The sequence below is a fragment of the Miniopterus schreibersii genome, assembly GCF_964146895.1.
Source record: "Miniopterus schreibersii genome assembly, chromosome: 19".
In the NCBI taxonomy this organism is placed as follows: domain Eukaryota; kingdom Metazoa; phylum Chordata; class Mammalia; order Chiroptera; family Miniopteridae; genus Miniopterus; species Miniopterus schreibersii.
Window position 1 is genome coordinate 15,870,839 of NC_138119.1, and position 17,118 is coordinate 15,887,956.

A 17,118-nucleotide genomic window follows, 5' to 3' on the forward strand; every position below is an offset into this window, starting at 1 on the left:
AGAAAATAGACGTTTCTAATCTTCATGAACTACTTATTTTAAAAAGCCAATAAAATAAACTTCTGGGACAGAATTCAGACAGTCCCCTTGGTTATTGTAAGCATTACCTGAATATACTCCCAATAAAAAAAAATCTGGTTTTTATTTCTTTAACACAGGAAGCTCTTTTAATGCATGGAAGATGTTTAACTTACAATTACTTGACAGAAATATACATTATAAAAGCAGGAATTTATCGGCATTTCAGAATCCAGAAAAGTCCCTTATTTATGCTGAGGATCTGATTTTTTAAAATTTCTCTGAGCCGAGTAGTAAGAGTTTATCTTCACTTAGCATAATATTCTCACTTATGTGTGGAATCTAAAGAACAAAATAAACTGATTAACAAAATAGATCCAGTGACAGGGAACAGACTGACAAATCTCAGAGGGAAGAGGGGTGAGGGAGTGGGTGGGGGAGAGATTAACCAAAGAACTTACATGCTTATATGCATAACCCACGGACACAGACAATAGTGTGGTGAAGGCCTGGGGGGGAGATCGAGGTAGAAGGGGTCAATGGGGAAAAACAGGGGACATCTGTAATTCTTTCAACAATAAAGGCAAATTTTAAAAAAAAGAGTTTCTCTTCAGAGACCCCGGTGTTGGATCTTCCTGTGTCTGTTTAAAGTAACTGTGGAAGTCATCAGTGACATGCCTGGTCAAAACCGAGGTGTGTGGTCTGCGATTCTAGGGCTTCTTTGATCATTAATTGCTCCCATCTTCTGTCTCCTTATCTGGAATTCTTATCATTAGCATGTTAGAGCTCTGGGATCAATCCCCATTTTTAAATTTTTACATCTGTTTCCTCATCCGTTTGTTCTGCTTTTTGCAGGATTCATTCCACTTGATCTCCAGCTCCTCTAATAAATTTTTCATTTCTGATTTCACTTAGTAAGTTGCAATAGCATTTTCCCAGTGGGTGAATGTTATTTTTATTGTTTTCTATCCCTTCAGCTCTTGGTTCCTCGTGCAATGTCCTTTCTAAAGATTTTAATGGGAGCTTTTTGGGGTTTCCTTATATAATCTACAATGTCTCTGAGTCCATTTTTTCTGGTTGGTTGTTTTGGTCGTTGTCTTTGATCTCAGAGACCTTTCTCAAGTGATTGGCGATCCTCTGCTGTCCATTCAGCTATAAGAGTGGGGCACTAAAATTCTGAGCAAAGTTCTGTGCCTGCATGGATGTGAGTCATTGACTTTGCAATAGGGTGGGTGGCTAGCTGCCAGATTTCCCTGTGATTGTGGAATTTTCGGTTTTCAAGGCTACCACAGTGATGAGGAGATGGGCATGAGAACAGGGAAAGTTCAGACACCACAAATCTCACTGTGCTTACTGAGATCCAGCCATTTTTGTTGAATAAATACCTTTCAGTTTGTTGTAAGCCTTTGATTAATTTCCAGAGTTCTGAAAAGGTTAATTTTGACAATTTTTGCCAATGATTTTTTACTGCTTTTGTGGAGGGATGACTTTCTTAGAGGTTCTTATTCCACAATTTCTCATTCCATTTCATCATTCCCCACTCTGATCTTAAGGAACTTTAATAACCAGGACATTTTCATATAGAAGACATTTGAATTGGGATGAGGGAAATCTGGTCATGACATCTGTTGCACTGTTGGTCTTCATGATTAATTTGGTGGCTACACAAGGGGCCTGTTCTCAGCACTTTATGTCCATCTTTCCTGAATTTTTGTGCTTGCCTAGCGAGGATAACCTATTTAGATAACAGGACCATTTTTTATTCCAGGTGCCTGATTTGTAATCTGATCCACCAAGGTACATAATTATATCTTTTTCTGAGAGGTGGTCTATTTTAGGCAGTAGCTATTTTATACTAAATTAAGGCCATTTTCACCTGAGTAGGATTTGGGTGTATTTAAATATGGTGTGGGGTAAAAGTAGGTTTACAGTTGTGAGTACAGGAAACAGAGTTTATTCTTATATTATTATTAATTATTGTATTAATTTCCATATGAACAACTGTAAACCTACTTTTGTCCCACCCTGTATATACTTGGGAAGGGAGTTTATGTTGATAAATTAGTATTAAATTATTTGCATAATGATATTCAAAGATGATAGCTTTTAGAAAATAAATAGTACTGTGACGCTGGAAAATTTTTATGTGTGCTATATATTAAAATAAGTTTCAGGATGAATGATTCTCTCAGTGTACGTTGAATGACACAAATTTGTGGGTAGACAAAGCTCAACATTGCCTGTTGCATTATTTGTGAAAAATGGTTTTACCGACCAAACAGGAATCTTTAGTACAACTTCAAGGGGATTGGCAAAGGTCAAACTCCTAGTCATCAGAATTATATAAAGTTTTACATGTGTTTTTCCCTGCAGAGAGGTCTTGACCTTTCAAAGTGCCCTTACATCCTTTGGTTTCAGTTTCGGCAGAAAACTGTGAGGTTGGCTGGCTTGAGGTCCTGTTTTGGGGAGAGAAAATTTACTGTGGGGTGATACACCGTGTTGAATAGCATGCCTCTGACCATGCAGTGCCTTTGTGGGGGCCCCTCCCTCCTCATCTCGTGCTCTTTCCTCTTCATCAGATCACTTTAGTTAACTGCTATATTAAATGGTGTAGATGAAAGAACACAGGGTTTGAAAGCAGGTCTTTCATGTCCTGGTTGCATGTCCTTGGGCAAGTTACTTAATGTCTTTGAACCGTATTACCCCATCTCTAAAATGAAATGAAATTGTAATAAACCTTATCTCAAAAGGTTGCTTTGACAATTAAATAAGATAAATATATCTGTAAAGATATTTCCAACTCCAAATGGCGAGCCAGATGCTAGCAGTCATTTTCCCCCTTGGAAAGATTCAAAGGACACTGTTTTGTTATTTATTGTCCATAGTTTAGAGTGATAATAAACCTGTAAAAACAATCAGTAGCTTTCTGTGACCAAACTTCTGCTTACACTCATATGAATTAGTGAGGCTTAGAATTATAATAGAATTATTTTGAATATTTTAATAATGTATCATAAAAATAAAAATGATTTCAGATTCACCTGCGAGTTGCTAGATTAATTGTGGGTAAAAGAAGACCTTATTGGGGCCAGGGCTGGGGTCAGGTGGAAGGAAGGTTGTCCTTAGCTCGGCTTGCTGTGTTTACGGCATTATGCCAACTGCTGCTCATGGACTGAGAGTAAAAGGGCCAGACTAGGGTTCTTAGCCCAGTCTCACCATGGAGACTGCATCGATTCCTCTCAGGAACACTTCCTCTGCTAGTTAGAACGTCTACTCAGATACATTAACAATTCAATCACTGCCTTTGTTAGTTAGTTCATTAATTTGTCTTTTGACAGACATTCAGAAGGCATCTATTGAGCCAGGCAAAGTGTTCATGGTCAGGAGTGTACACTCTGTAAGCTGGACCACTCAGTGGGACACTAGACTAGGTAGATGCTCAGTACATATTTCTGATTATTTTCGTGACTCTCTGCCAGTCTTACAGATAAGCTCTCTGTTTGCATCATATCTTCTCTTATGCGCACGAGGTCACAGAAGTCCCCAGAGAAATAGGACAGAGGATCTGCTTGATGAAATGAACATTTTATATTTTAGGGGATGTGATTTGGATCACAGCAGGCATTAACTCAAGTGAAATGAATTGTGTAATAACACTCTGTGTGAGATGTTATAGCCACCGGTATCCTGTTGGGTAGGTGGCATTGCCCAGTTTATGTAAGAGGAGCTGAGAAAGGTTCTGGAACTTGCTTTTGGTCTAAAGGATGGTAAGCCCGGCCGAGCGTGGCTCAGCGGTTGAGTGTCGACCTAGGATCCAGGCGATCGGGGTTCGATTCCCAGTCAGGGCACATGCCCGGGTTGTGGGCTTGATCAATGACTCCCTCATCATTGATGTTTCTATCTCTCTCTCCCTCTTCCTTCCTCTCTCTGAAATCAATAAAGATATATTAAAAAAAATAAAATAAAGGATGGTAAGTAGTGGAAGCGTGAAGGAGCCCACATACCTCTGCCACCAGTAGGTCTAGTTTGCTATTGTATCGTTCAATTTTCTCATCCCAGCTGCTTTTTAAACACTTCATTCAGGAATAATCATGAACACACATTAGAATTTTATAAAATTGGAGCGAAAGCTGCTTGATGAACTTTTATGATACTAACATGGGAAAACATTGTTAAAGTAATGTTGAATTAGATTTTGCCATATAACTTTTTTGTGTGAGGGAGAGATTTATTGGAATATCTCTGCATCTTATCTTTGTATAAGAAACAGGCCCCTTGTCAAACGTAGAGACTGAATGTCTCAAGCAGATATTATAAATGCTGGGAAAAGAATCGATTTGGAAGAGTTCGTGGTTCTAGTCTCACGTGACTACCTCCTCATTATTTCCTAAAAGCACCCCGTGAAAATGATCTTCAACTGGCTCAATTTGTGATTTCACTTTTTAAATATCAGGTTTTAACATGGCTGCATTGCTTTAACTAGTCTTAGAGGGTCATTTTACTGCTTATTCATTTATCTGACATGCTGTTGATGAGCAAGGACGATATGGCAGGTGCCACGCGGAGCGTCACGAATACAGTGTGAACAAAACCAAACGCTTGGCCTGTGGGGCTCATATCCTCACGAGGGAAATGGGCAGATGGCAGATAAACCATTATCGTAATGTCAGGTTTGCATCATGTTGGTTGCATCATGACAAAATTAAAACAGGATAAAGGAAGAGAGAGCGCTTGGGAATGTGATTCTGGACTGAAGGGCTGTGGAAGCGGCATGTGAGCAGGGAACTGAGGGAACAGGCCCTGTCAATTTCTGGAGGCAGAGCCTTCCAGGCAGAGGGGACAGCAAGCACCAAGGACCGGGAGTGGAGCCAGCTCGACACATAAAGGGACAGCAGGGGGCGCCTGAGGATGGAGCTCGGTGAGAGGGAGGGAGGAGTAGGTTCTGCCACCACGGAGGCAGGCAGGCCCCAGGCCCTGTGGGGTCCCCTAGGCCTTGACAAAGACTGTATCCTGTTCAAAGTGTCATGCGCTGCCCCTGGAGGGTTTTGAGGGTAGAGAGAGGCGATCTGATTTATGTTTTCATGGGTCGGTCTGCCCGCTGTGAGAAGAAATGACTAAAAGAGGGGTGTGAGTAGAAACGGGGAGAGCAGTTAGATTATTCCTTCAAAGGGATCCTGTGGGGAGAAAGTCAATGTGGAATAAGGGAGAAATGGTCCAGAGGGAAGCCGCCGTTGGACTCAAGAGACACTTGGAAAGTGGTGCTGACAGTGTACTCACGGTTTACTGATAGTAAAAGCAGGCTGGCGAGGATGACTCCAAGAGTTTTACTGGAAGAAACCACCTAAGTGGTAATGCCATTTACTGCACTTGGGAAGACAAGAGAGGAAAACGTTTGGGGAGGGCAAAGAGGCCTATTTTGGAAATGCAAATTTAGGAGTGTACTAGTAGCGATGCTAGAGGCTGGGATTGGAGGGAGAGTTTCAAGCTGGGGTTGTGACTCTGGGAGATATCAGCCTAGAGGTGGAGCAGTGAGTTGACTGGTATTCCCCAAAAAGATGTGTCACAGGCCTAACCCCCCCATACCTGCGAATGTATTCTTATTTGGAGACAGGGTCTTTGCAGGTGAAATTAAGTTAAGAATCTTGAAACGAGATCATCCTGGATTTAGGGTGGACCTGAAATCCAATGGCCAGTCTTTGTTAGAGAAAAGAGAGGGAGGTTTGAGAGACACGGGGGAGGCCTTGTGAAAATGTTGGCGGTAATTGGAGCTATGCTGCCACCCCCAAGGACTCCCAGGAGCCACCAGAGGCTAGAGGAGGCAAAGAAGGATCCTCCTCTAGAGGCTTTGAGGGCGTGATCGCGGCCCTGCTAACACCTCCATTTCAGACTTCTGGCCTCCAGAACCGTGAGAAAGTAAGTTCCTGTTGTTTTAAGCCACCAGTCTGTGCTTATTTGTTGGGAAAGCCCTAGGGAACTAATTCAGATGGTGTCTGGTTTCGTGAGACCAGTTGAGTTGAAGCTCTGTAGGAAATCAACGAAGACAGAGAACAGAAGGACGACCAAGGAAACAGCCCTGGTGAAGGGGGAGAAAAAGCAGAGGTGACTGGGAAGCGGGAGAGAACTGAGTGGCATTCCCGAAGGAGCGGGAAAGAGGGCTTCAGGGGGGACGTTGTGATCAGCTGTGCCCAGTGCTGCTAGAGATCGAGGAGGGTAGGTCAAGGCCGAGTCAACCACTCAGAGACTGCGAGGAAGCCCGATGACACAGTGATGAAGTGGTGCACCCAACCTAATGGCTTAAAAGGCAGCGTGACCATATCTTTCGTCTTTCTGGGCTGGCAGCCTCCCCAGTCCTCATAGGCCATATTAATCTTCACACTTAAAGTGCTCCACTGCGAGGAGCCGGGAAGGTGCTGGGAAGCAGCACCCACTGAGTCACTTGTATTCTTAGCCCATGAACCTTTTCCACTGCTTGCTAAAATATTCTGTAGTAAACGGAGGCAAAGCAGCCTTGACGTGAGTCTGAGTCCTCACTACCTGCCAATCTTTGTGTCTAAACCAGACTATCACGTGCTCATCTGATAGAGATGAGGGTACAGAACGGACCCTTGGATTTGGCACATGAAAGTCGTTGGAGACCTTGATAGGAAGGGATTGGTAGGAATACCTTTTTAGAGGAGGCTCAGAAGATACTTGGATGTGAGAAAGTGGAAACAGAATATAGACCAAAACTCTTTCAAGTTTCACTGTGGACATAAACAGAAAAACGGGACACTTAGTGGTATAAGATCAAGAGAACGTCTCTGAAAGGTGAGGGACATTATGGCGTGTTTGTGTGTTGATGAGAATGATCCAGGAGAGAGAAAATTGGTGATCAAGGACAGAGATGGGGTAGGAGAAGCAGGATAAAGGCTGAAGAAATATATGGGAGAAATCCTTGATTAGGGGAGGGAGATATAATGGAGGGCACCTGTGAGAGTCCTTGCCATGCACAGGAGAGGACTGGGTATTGTTTCTCCATTTTAACAGTAGGAAAAGCAGAAGATATGTGTACAGATGAGGTTAGTTGGTTAGATTGATTAGTGGGGAGATAGTTTTTTTATCACAGAGTTTATTTATGATCGTGTAATGTCCACCTTTCCTGATAGGTTCTAATGGTCCTATAATAAAGACTCCCCGTTTACACTGCTCTTCAACATGGCCAGAAGTGACACGAACATTCATGTGTTTCATACATACTTCTATACCTTAGCTGAGCAGTTCATCATAGAGTGACACTCACAGTATCTGTATAGAAAGCAGAGGAGTCCATCCCAGTGGTGGTGTTGATTTATTACCTGAGCACGAGTTCATTATCCATGAAGACTCTGACTGTGCCTTTTATCTTCTGGGCACAGCCATTTGTCAGCATCACCCATCAAGCTTGTCGTCTACAATACAGGGCTGTTCAAAGGCCTCACCAGGGAGGCAAATGTGTCTGGAAAGTCCTTTCATGGTGATTTATTTCACAGAAAATGAATTTCATTTCTAAATCTAGCATGACTAGAGGTCTTCCTGGAGTATAAAAAACCTCTCCAGGAGGTTAGACCTCTGGCTGGGAAGACGGCACCATTCTCTCTTGAGATGAAATTTGCGAACTTATCAGAAGCTGGAGGCAGACTTCCTTATTTGTTTTGTGGAGGTGTGTTCAACCCACCTCCTCAAGCTTTTGGCTTTCAACACGTCTCCCTCTTCAATCTGGAAAAAGTTAAAGTCCAGGGGTGATGTAAACTGATATTTGCTGACCTTTGGCACCATTTAGCAGACGTCTACTTTTCCGTCTGGTCCTGGAGGTGCTATTAAGTTGAACAGAAGCTTCAAGCGTCGGGCATTAAGTAGCACTCAGAATCCGATGAATGTTTTTATCAAATGCAAATACAAGAGCACTCCATAGAGAAAACCTGTTTCCAGGCAGCCTGTCTGTCTCTGCAGCGATTTTCCCTTTCAATTGGGTTCCCAGCATACCTTGAAATTCTTAGCTTAAATATTTGACCAAATTAAAGAAGTTAATAGATGTTAAATAATTGCACACGAACCCAAATCCTACCTGATATTAATCGAATCAATTAGTATGTGTAAAGATATCTTATACTTTAAGAAGAAATGACTTGCTGCATTGCTCATAGATGCCATGCTTTCACTTCTTAAAGGGATATATTTTTGAGCTTATTTCTAACATGAATGAGACTTATAGAATGAATTAATTTTTCTTTAATGGAGAAAGTGCTAGTAACAGAGGCTAAAACCAAAAAGGCTTGTGGTCTTTGAAAAAAAAAATCATTTTATATCAGTTCTGTTCAATCAATCATTCTTTTAAATCGAGCATCTCCTATGTACTAGGCTTGACCAGAGAATAACTTAAACGTCTGCTCTGAAGAAAGCAGGGAGGGCAGAAACAAATGACCCTACACTCCTGTGTGATCAGAACTTTGATAGTAGGTGTGTGCAATATATCATCGTACCGTAATACTCTGAACTCTGGGAATTACAGATGCACATTTCAAATCATGCTGCTATTTTGCATTGTATATACTTGAATGCTAAGAGTTTTATGCATGTACAAGTCAAGTGGGTTTGTTCAATCTTTTGTTAACAATCAGCCCATTTGCAAAAGAGTGAGTAGTTTATCCGTAGGTTGATAAAGAGCCCGGCCCAAGTGTAGAGGAAAGTTTCCATTCGAGCTTTTAAAATGTATATTGAATCATAGAATTATGTCTAAAATTATATCAGGATTTATATATACCATAAAAAGTATGTTAGACCTTAGACTTGGAAATGTGTCAACAAAAGATACTTATCATATAGACCTATAAAAAAAGCTTTTTTAGTTGCTAAGACAGTAGATATTAAAAGTTCTCATCCCAAGAAAATCTTCTTTATAAAAGTATGTACTCTTTGATATACTATTTTTACTGGGAAAGAGAAAATGACTTTGATTGTGAAACTTACTATGAAAGAGAAGAAAGAGAATAGATTTAGATCATGAATATGAACAGATATGTATTTGAATTTTTTTTAAAAAATAGGAATGAGAGAAGTGTGAAAGCACATTGCCAGAAGTGAATGTGCTATGAAAGTGGAACATGTTATTGTCATCAAGGTTTTATCAGTGTGAAAGGAAATTTGAGATGTGGAATCCTAAAACTGACATGTTCCTTCCTTTGGCCACTTGGGGTCACTGTAGAGACGTGGCTTGAACATGTCCAAATTTTCCCTCAGTTGCTCTTTGTGGAGTTTGAATGTAGAAATTTAAATGTGGAAAAGGAATATAGTTTATGAAGAAGTCTAAAAATATGTTAGAAAGCAATAAACATAATCTCTCCCTTAATTTGATTACAAATTAGAGATATGAATCTTTTCTCAGGAATTCTCATTATATTAATATATGAATGTGTTGCATTGCTATTCAAAGTGGAAGTGTTTAATTAAAATCAGTTGTGTTCTCATGTCTCCTTGTTTCAAAATTCAAAGACATTTAGCTGTGGCTCGTGTTGCTCAGTTGGCTGGAGCATTGTCCTGTACACCCTAAGGTCACCAGTTCCATCCTCAGTTAAGTTGCGTGCGGGAGGCAACCATTCAATGTTTCTCTCTCATGTCGATATTTCTCTTTCTCTCTTCCCTCTCCTTTCCTCTCTCTCTCAAAAAAAATCAGTTAAAAAACCAAAACCAAAACAAACAAAACCACAACATATTCTGGAGTGAGGATTAAAAAAAAATTCAAAGACATTTAAACACAATTAATAGTCACCTATACATTTAAATCTTAACTCCTGAATCTGATGTGACCACGAGCTTCTGACATTACCATTGGCATAGCAGTAGTAGCTCTTTTAAAAGTTGCTATAGAAACGTATTCTACAAGCCATCCCCAGAATATCTGTCCAAACCAGATCCATAACTTTATTTTGTGGCAATTTATTTATACAAAATATGACCATTAAAAAAGAAAACAAAACAAAACTCTTCGAAATTTCTGTAAGACTTTCATTTTCCTTAGCTGACTTCAGGGTTCCTCCCTCCAGCTTCCTCCCTCCCTCCCTTCCTTCCTTCCTCTTTCCCTCCCTTTCTCCCTCCTCCCCTGCTCTTCTCCCTCCCTCCCTTCCCCCCCCAATCTTCCATCTCTCCCTCCCTTTTCTTTCCTTTTTTCCTCCCTCTATTCTGCAATATTTCTTGAGTAGGAGAACTATTTCTTCCACTGAGACAAGAATGAAATAAGAAAGTACATGCAGATAGTGGTTAATTTGGAGATATCTGGAGAGGCATTTGAAGAATTTATTGCCTGTTGACGTAGATTTTTCTAAGTTGGAAGCAAGGCTGTGGGCTGAGAAAAGACTGGGAGTGGAGGACGGGAAGGAGGATAGGAGAGCAGGGAGTTGTGTAAGATGTTTGAGGAGAACGGCATTTTGAACCGCTGTGGGGAAAGGGAGAAGTTCTGAGCGAGTGGGCGACACCGAAGGACTCCACTGGGGCCAGAGCACACGTGCGCCGAGCTTCACTCAGCAGCTAGGGGGCTGGACAGGCAAATATTTGCATTGCTTTTGAGTCAGAATTTTGCAGGATCTGTTGGATGGAAGACACAGTGGGCAAGAGAGTTGAGGCTATTGGAAAAATAATCATTGGAAAGATGGACTGTGAAATCCTTGGAAGAAGGGAAGAAAGTGAAGCCAGGCAGGACCTGTAAGTTTTGGGGGGAAATGGGATGGTTCAGGGATGGGGTTCGGGATGAGACCGAAGAGTAGCAGTGCATTATTCATAGTAGGAACAAAGGCATGGGGAGAATAGGAGTTCGTGGTTAGAGAGTAGACCGTCAGAGTGTAAGATGTACAGCTGGAACAAGTCAGCTTACAAACGTCCAGGATGTGGCCATGGGAGGAAACTGCTAAAATGGCATGCAGATAAAAACCATCGAGTAGGAGAGGTCTAAATACATCAAGAAGACTGGATATGTCATCTCCACATACAATGAAGCTGCTCGGATAATGGTGGAACTACGGGTAGTGAGCATGATACTCAAACCTTCAATCAAGTGTGTGTGTGTGTGTGTGTGTGTGTGTGTGTGTGTGTGTAAGATGAGTGTCTGGGCATTTCCTAGATGACAACAATAAGGAGGGACAGAGGTTTGGAGCAGCACTGAGGAGCGAGAAAACTTCACTAACATCTACTCTCTTTCCCTTCAACCCTGAGCTCCATGGAGCCCAGGAAAACATGCAGTCTGCACCCGAGAGGCATGAGGGAGAGAGCTGGGTTTAAGTGACGGCAAGGAAGTGAGAACCGTTGTTTAGACCAGAGCAGGAGTGTGTTGGAGCAATTTGGTGACAACAGAGATGGTTCCAGATGGCACAGTGAGAGGACTGGCAGAACGGCAGCGAGGGGAGGAAGTGGGCAGCTTGCTGAAATGAAGGACAAGCTGTTCTGCTAAAATAACCAAGAGACATTTTACAGAAACTCTGCCTTAATAAGAAATTACATTAATGAAAGCAAACAACATAAAATTACATTGTAAAACAGGGCAGCCTAGTGTTTAATAGCACAGACTCTGGAGCCAAACTGCTTGGGTTTGAATCTTGGCTCCACCCATTACCAGCTTGTGATCTTGGACAAACGACTTAATTTTTCCATGCCTCAGTTTTCTCACCTGTAAAATGGGGGTAATTATAATTCCTTCCTTACAGGGTGGTTATGAAATGAGTTAGTATCTGCAAAATACTTAGAAAGTGCCTGGCAGTTTAAAAGTATGATATAAAACTAACTTGTTCCATTGGTTAAAAAGTGGGTTTGTGGCTGTGGAGTTTTAGACGTGAAAAGTCATTTTTCCTGCAGAAATTCTGTTATAGAAGACTTAAAAAACCAATAGTTTTAGCAGTTTCAGGAAGCAAAGAGCTATTAAACTTAAATCTCACCCTGTAAACTTAACCCTTGCTTTCTACTTCCTGCCTGCCTGGCCTTGCTCAGGGCTGCCAACATTTATCCCTTGCCCAAGGCTCCTTCCACATTTGAGCTGTCATCTTTATAAGCCGTGATGGCGCACAGAGCCGGAGCCATCCTTTCAAAGAACAGTAGTAGTTCGTATGAGCATGTGTGTGTGTATGTAAATCATAGTTTCTTGTAGTGCCCATAGTGGCCCATATATTGCAAATCAGGTTCCCTATATAGTAGGTGCAAGCAGAGCGCATAGATTTAATGAAACTTTTGCTGTAGGAGAAACTTTTCAGTTTCTGCTGTTCAGAAGAGGACAGATGACCAGAGGAGCTTGGATTTGGCTTGGGAGTGAAGGGTGTCATTAAAGGAGAGAGAGAGAGCTGGTGTTACTAACTAGTCCCAAGTTCACCAGCTGGAACTCTGGGTAGTTTCCTTGCTGTTGCCAGCAGAGGCCCTGGATGGTGTTCTGGGCCAGGACATTTTGTGGTTAGCAGTCAGCTGTCTGAAGTATCTGTTCAGGATTCCAAATAGATTGCTGAGGGCCGTGTGCGGAGCATCCTTAGTTACTGTCTGCAGTAAAAACTCCTGTATGAGAAGGTAAGAGTGGAAGCTGTAACAGTCCCGGGCCCACAGCCAGGGACTCCTCCTGGGCAGGCTGGTGTGAGGATTTCTGACCCTGGAGGGAAAGGAGTTTCCTGATGAAATACTCAGGGTGCCTTCTGGGAGGATCTCCCTTGTCCCTTGTCCTCCGAGGGCTTCTCTGTCTGGCACTTTCTTCCTTGTCTGTGATCCTCTGGGCCATATCTGAAGTGGAAGGGGGCTATGCACAGCATCACACACTGCTTTCTACTTGTAAAAACTTGGGGCCATAAAGGTTTTTTAAGACTCAAGATATCAAATCCCTTTTCAGGCTAGGCTTTTTGATTCTTTGAGAATACAGTTTCTTAAAAAAGAGACTCAGTAAGCTCAACTATCTGCTTCCAGTTAATTCCATGCAGAAATAACTGCACCTACAGCTTTCTCCTAGACAGTGGCGTTCAATCTGCTTGATTTCTTTGTTTCCTTGCCACCAATATCCTTCCCCCGTGCTCTTCTCTCTCTTTCAACTTACTGTGCTTACCTCGAGGCTCCCTGAGACAGTAGGTTCGGGTAGGGAGCTGTGCATTTTAAGTGTAAAGTTTGGTGAGTTTTGATCTATACCCATGCAACTATCACCACAGCCAAGATAAAGAACAATCCCATCACCATAGAGGTTTCCTTGTGCTCCTTCCCAGTCGTTCCCACGCTGGCCCCTGCTCCTGGCTCCAGGAAACCTGATCTGCTTTTTGTCACTATCAGTTAGATTTGTCTTTTCATAGAAAATGGTATCATATAGTAAGTAGTCTTGGCACCTAGCTCCTTTTGCTCAACATATTGTCTTGGGGAATCATCCATGCTTTTGCAGTTTTCAGTAGTTCATTCTTTTAAATTATTGAGTATTTCATCGAGTTGAAATGCCGCATTCTGTCGATCCATTCACCTGTTGATGGAAATTTAGGCGTTCTCCAGTTCTGGGTGATTACAAAGAAAGCCCCCACTCATATCTATGTACAGGTTTTTTCTATGTTCACATTTTCATTTCCCTTGGGAAGATACCTAAGAGTGGAATTGCTGGGTGAGTGTATATTTAATATTTTTAAGACACAAGTTTTATTCCCAGCAGCAGAATATGAGTGTTTCAGTTACCCCACAAGCTCACCAATATGCAGTATTTCTAATTTCATTTTAATTGCAGTCATTGTAATACCTGTGTATGGGTTTGCATTTCCCTGATGACTCATGATGCTGAGTGTTATTTCATACCCTTCTGGGCCATTCGTAAATCTTCTTTTGTAAAGTGTCTGTTCAAATCTTTTGCCTATTTTAAATTGTTTTCTTAGTATCAAGTTATGAAGTTTAAAAATATATATATTTGGATCCAGATCTTTCATCATGTAATGTAACTATTTTCTCTTGGTCCATAGCTAACTTTTTAAATATTCTTTTAGTATATCTTTTAAAGAACAAGTTTTATTTTGATAAGTGCAATTCATTAATGTTTAAAATACGCACATTTTTTAATCCTGAGAGATCTTTGCCAGCTCAGGTTTGCAAAGATTTTTGTCCTATGATTTCTTCTAGAAGTTTTGTAGCTTTAGCTTCAACTGTAGCTCTGTAATTCTTTTTTGTGCATGTATGCTGTGAAGTAAGGGAGGGTTAGAGTTCATTGGTTTCCATGTCTATGTACAATTGTGTCTGCACCATTCATTTTCAACAGGTATCTTTTCTCCATTGAATTACATTGGCATCTTTGTTCAAAACCAGTTGTGTGTGTGTGTTTGTGTATAATCTGTAATTCTGAACCCTCTTCTGCTCCACTGATCTATGTGTCTATCCCTATGCCACTATGACACTGTCTTAATTATTGTAGCTTTATAGTAAGCCTTGTAATCAGATAGTGCAAAGTTTTTTCCTTCATCTTTTTGGTTATATTAGTACTTTGTCTTTTCCTTTGAATATTTTAATTAGTTTGTCAGTTTCAACTAAAAACTCACTGGGATTTTGTTTGGAATTACATTAAATCTATACATCTTATGCTATCTAATATAATATGCTGGCCACCAGCCACATATGGCTATTAATTAAAGTTAAAATTAATTAAAATGAGACAAAATAAATAAATAAATAAATAAATTAGTTCCTCAGCCACACCTCAGTAACCACATGTGGCTAATAGCTTCACTATTAGAAAGCTCCCTTATAGAACATTTTTATTATTTCAGTAATCCTATTGAGCAGCACTGCTATAGACCAATTTGGAGAGAACTGACTTAATAGTATTGAATGCCCCAGTCAATGAACATGGTATTTCTTTTCATTTAGTTTAGGTCTTCTCTGCAGTGTATTTTAGTTCTGAGCATACGTCTTCTGTATATTGTATCAAACTTACCCTCGTGTATTTTATATTTTTGTATGCTATTATAAATAGTATTTAAAACATTTTTGTTTTTCAAATTTTTGTTGGTCTATAGATGTGTACAATTTATTTTTTGCTTTCTGACTTTATATTCAGTGATCTTAATTAATCCCCTTATTGGTTCTGGTAGCCTTTGGTAGATTCCTTAAAATATTCCTTATACATAATCTTGCTGTCTGTGAATAAAGACAGTTTTACTCTTTTCTTTACAACCGTATCCATTTGAAGTACTCGTCTTGCCTTGTTTCACTGGCTGGGAGCTCCAGTGCAATACTGAGTCAGAGAGCGCAAGCAGACGATTGTATTGACCTTTGCAAAGAGTCGGCATTTGGTTTAATTGGTTATATAAATTATAACAAGAGTGTCCCCCAAAAATGTGTATATACTTTAACAGCTGATAACTCAGTTTTGAAAATGAAATGTATTTTAATAAACACTGCCTTTATCATTATTCAAAGTGTGTGTATACATTTTTTGGACACCCTGTATATTGTTTATCTGTATTTTATTTCATCTATTTCCATTCTTATCTTTATTATTTCCTTCCTGGTACTTAGTTTGGATTTAATTTGCTATTCTCTCTCTAGCTTCCTAAGATCAAAGCTTATTAGATAATTGGTCTTAAAGCTTTTTTATTTGGCCGTAGTGATATTGTAAAGCTATAAATTTCCCTCTTGAGTACTTAATTAGCTGTATAGTACAGATTTTGATATGTCATGCTTTTATTTCATTCTTTAAAATATTTTTAAATTTCCCTGTAACTTCCCTTTTGACTATGGTACTTTAGAAATATGCTGTTAATTTCCTAATATTTTGGCATTTTCCACATAACTTTCTGATATTAAGACCTGTGTGACTTTGTGCCTTTGAAATGTATTGAAATTTGTTTGTTGGCACCACATATGGTCCATTTTGATGAATAACCAGTATGCATTTGTAAAGAATGTATATCCCACTGTTGCTGAGAGACTTGTTCCATTGCTGCCCTTTAGGTCAAGTTTGTTGCTAGTGTTGTTTAACTCTTGTATATCTCTTGATTTTTCTATTTACTTGTTCTTTCAGTTACCGAGAGAAACATTATATCCCCAACTATATTTGTGGATTTGTCTATTTCTCCCTTTAGTTCTGCCAACTTTAGCTTAAGTACTTTGAAGATCTGTTATTAGCTTGCTTATACATTTAAGATTATCATGTCTTCTTTATAAATTGAACCCTTTATCATTATAAATGTCTCTCTCTTTATTCCTAGTAATATTTATTTCTCTAAAATTGATTACATTTGCTGTTAAATAGCCACTCCAGCCTTCTTTATCTTTTTTTAAAATATGTTTTTATTGATTTTCAGAGAGAGGAAGGGAGAGGGAGAGACAGAGATAGAAAATCAATGATGAGAGAGAGTCATTGATTGGCTTCCTCTTGCATGATCCCTATAAGGGATTGAGCCTACAACCTGGGCATGTACCTTGACTGGGAATCGCATCCCGATATCTTGGATCATAGGTCAGTGCTCAACCACTGAGCCATTCTGGTTGGGCCACTCCAGCTTTCTTTTGATCAGTACTTTTATTTTATATCTTTTCTATACTCTCACTTTAAATCGATTTCTTTCCTTGTGTTTAAAGTGTATTTCTTGTGGTTTAGCACATAATTTCACTTTGCTGTTTTCTTTAAATTTCACTCTGCCTTTTAATTGTGGTATTTATACCATTTACGTTCAATATAATTATCACTTTAGTTGGATTTGAGTCTGTCATCTTTTTGTTTGTCTTTTACATGTGTTATAAACTTTTCCACATATAAAACATATGTCTTTACATAAGTTTTAAATGACACTGAGAATGTATGGGTTTTTTTGTGTTTTTTGTTTTTTGTTTTTTTTTGCTTTATTTTTGCTTTAAATAGCCAGTTATCTTTTAAAGATATTAAAAAGAAAAAAGAGCTATCTTACATTTACCCACATATTTACCATTTTCAGGGATTTTTGTCTCTTCGTGCAGTTCTGAGTTTCCATCTTGTATTATTTTTCTTCAGCTTGAAGAACCTCTTTTTTTTTTTTTTTACTTTGAGAACTTCCTTATTTTCTGGCACTACAAGACGCTTGAAGCTCATCTGAAGAACCTCTTTTACCGCTGCTGGTAGTGCAGGTCTTC

At 39.9% G+C, this 17,118-nt stretch overlaps 1 protein-coding gene across 6 annotated transcripts in view; it reads left to right on the top strand.

The window, feature by feature from the left end:
• The window catches only part of DNM3 (dynamin 3), a 352,871-nt gene that overhangs the window by 72,421 nt on the left and 263,332 nt on the right, over nucleotides 1–17,118 (top strand). The window lies entirely within an intron of this gene.